At 48.7% G+C, this 3045-nt stretch overlaps 1 pseudogene; it reads left to right on the top strand.

Moving 5' to 3' along the window:
• Positions 1–1284: 1284 nt before the first annotated feature.
• Positions 1285–2498, top strand: LOC102821597 (annotated as a pseudogene).
• The last annotated feature ends 547 nt before the right edge of the window (positions 2499–3045 follow it).

Here is a 3045-nt window from a genome sequence, read left to right as displayed (position 1 = left end):
TCTTGATGCTTTCTGCATCATTCAATAATTTGCCCAGAAAATGTTTCAATAACAAAAGTCAAGGCTTCAATTTTTTCTTCAGTTCCCTAGCTTGAGAAATGCTGAGCATGTACTTCCTTTTTGGTTTTCTGATTCCAGATCTTTGTACATTTTGTTGTAATATTTGGCTTTATCTTCTCGAGCTGATCTTTGACGTTTTCTGTTCAGCTCTTGGACCTCCTTATTTCTTCCATTTGCTTTAGCATCTCTACACTGGAGAGGAAGTTTCAGTGTCTCGTCTGACATCCATTTTGACCTTTTCCTTCTTTCTTATCTTCTCAATGTCTTTTTGCTTCTTCGTGTATGATGTTCTTCATGTCATCCCACAACTCTTCTTGTCTTCGGTCTTTAGTGTTTAATGTATCAAATCTGTTCTTCAGATGATCTGTAAATTCAGGTGGGATAGATTCACGGTCATATTTTGTATCTCATAGACTTGTTTTCATGTTCTTCCGCTTCTGTTTGAATTTGCATATGATTAATTGATGGTCTGTTCCACAGTCTGTAGGAAGCAGTAATTGAAGCAGAAAACACTTGTGTCCAAATGACATTCAGATATGAGTTTATAATCTGCTCTAGGACTTACTCTATGACACTGTGCTGCTTTTGACTTCCACACTGAAAAGCTGTAATCTGTATACAGAGTGCATAGGTCTGTTGTTGTTGTTGTCAGGTGCCATAGAATATGTACCGACTCATAGCCACCCTATGCACAACAGAACGAAACAATGCCCGGTCCTGCACCAACCTCACAACCATCGCTATTCCGGAGCAAACCACAGTTGTTCTTCGGCTACCCTACACAGGGTCGCTATGAGTCAGACCTGACTCAATGGCAGTTAACAACAACTGTCTATTATCCAAGGATCCTTGGTGATGTAGTGGTTAAAGCGCTCAGTTGCCAATCATCAGTCAGTGGTTCAAACCCACCAGCTGCTCAGTGGAAGAAAGAGGACCACTTTATTTCTGTAAAGATGTACAACTTTGGACAGCCTATGTGGCAGTTCTATTTTCTTCTACATGGTTACTATGAGTCAAAATCAACTGGAATTCAGTGTTCTGTTTTGCTTTTTGCTTGTTTTATTCAGTTGCCTTTTTAATTTTAGATTTTTCTTCAAGTTCCTAAAATGAAATAACACCCAGTTAAGAATAGAATGAGATGACAAGCCAGGCAGGGGTAGCTCCTGGCCCCTTATGACTCGTCCCCTAGCCTTTCTCCCACATAGGACAGCAGCTGACGGCGCGATGGACCTGGCTGGGCTCCTTCTGGATGAAAAAGGCACCTTCTATCTCTCCAGCTTTCAGGACTTCACGTTCCTCCCGGGATATCAGAAGCTGAGCACATGGCTTGGAAGGAGACTCTGCTATGACTAGGACTGGGAGGCCAACTGCAGCCTGGAAGAGCTCTCTAGCCCTGTGGCAGACATTGCAGTGGAACTGCTCCAGAAGGCATCCCCCAGCCATGTTTGCCGACTCCAGAAGAAATATGTAGCTCATGTGTCCAGGGAGGCATGCATCCCCCCATGGTCAATGATGGCAGCGCACCGAAATCCAGACTACCTCCAGCATGTGTCATCCTCTGACTTGTTCTTGATCTCCATGATGGTGGTCAGTAACTACCTCTGTGACAAAGGGGAAGAGGAGGAGGTCTTCAACCATGAGCGGGAAGCTGCTGAAGGTGTGGCTGTGCCCACTCTCAATGCCCTGGAAAAGGGCTTCCTGAGGGCCATGTACTGACGTCCTACACTGACCTTGGGGAAATCATTGAGGTGCTGAGCTGGTTGGAAAGTTGTGTGGCTGAGCAGCAGATCTGTGATGCTGGAACAGCCTGCCTGCTAGCTGGCCCTGGGCTCCCTCGGCCAGCAACTGGCAACGCCTTCCTGCCTGGTAGCCCTGGAGTATATGTGAGAAGTGTGGCCCTGGCTGTGGCATCAGTGGCTGTAATACACCAGTTCTTGGGGGCTATTATGCAGCCCTTCAGCTGGACCCCGACTCCGACCTGACCTCGGACTGGCCTCTAGGTGCTTGTTGAAGCCCTGCATAGCTTCTCCTGTGCCACAGTGCCTGTCGCCTCCAGCTAACATCTCCAGCTGCCTGGAGGAGGACAAAGGACTTCGTTCACTCCGGGGAAGTCTTCTGGCCTCCCTGATTCCTCTACCACTGCTTCGTCCAGACCCTTCTGCCCTTCCCACTCTTCTCCACAACTCCCCCCTTTGCCAGAAGCTTTGGAGAGAATCCTCAACTTGCTGTGCGTACCACCAGCCCAACCATAGGATCTCTATGGGGCCTCCCAGCCCCTGGCACCACACACTCATGGCCTGGGTACCCCTAGACTTTGGAGCTCTATGCCCCCTCAACTCTCTCAGACCCAGCAATGTTCCCTATTCAGCATAATGGAGCTGGCACGCCTCATGTCTTTCATTTTCCCAGGCTACGTAGGGCTCCGAAGAATGCCTTAAGAGGATTTGGGAGTCTCTGAGAACCTAGAGGAGCCAGGTTTGATTTATATCCTCTCTACCTCTCTGGGTCTTTAGCTGGTCCCTTGTTTCACTGGGGCTGATGGGCTTGTGGCGGAGAGAAGTCCATTCGCTCTTCCAGATCTCAGTGGCTGGTTGCTTGGTTGAGGTAACCACAGTGCCTGGGAAAGCTTCAGCTCAGTGCCCCAGACCATGTCACAGATTGACAGAGGGTAAGTCCCTGTCTGTCTACCTCCCAGGGGCTTTTCTAGACTTGTGTTTGAGTTCTCTAGGGTGGGAGGGTAGATGTAGGAGATGGGGTTAAGTGGGGTGTCTGTGTGATGTTTCTGGTAGGAGAGTTGCGGACTGATAGGGCTGAGCTTGGTACTGCTAAGGAAGGCTGGTGATGAGGGGAACCCTTTACACCCAAGCCTTGGATGCAGTCTAATAGAGCCAGGGACTGCTGGGACCTTCCACCTTGATCTTTTGTCTTCCACCTTCTCAGTGCCCTGCTCCGAGGCTTCCCTCTTCTGGTTCCTCTCTTGGTGTT

This window comes from Chrysochloris asiatica, unplaced genomic scaffold (genome assembly GCF_000296735.1).
Source record: "Chrysochloris asiatica unplaced genomic scaffold, ChrAsi1.0 scaffold00134, whole genome shotgun sequence".
NCBI lineage: Eukaryota > Metazoa > Chordata > Mammalia > Afrosoricida > Chrysochloridae > Chrysochloris > Chrysochloris asiatica.
Note: the sequence above shows the minus strand (reverse complement) of the source record. Positions and strands in the feature narration are given on the sequence as shown.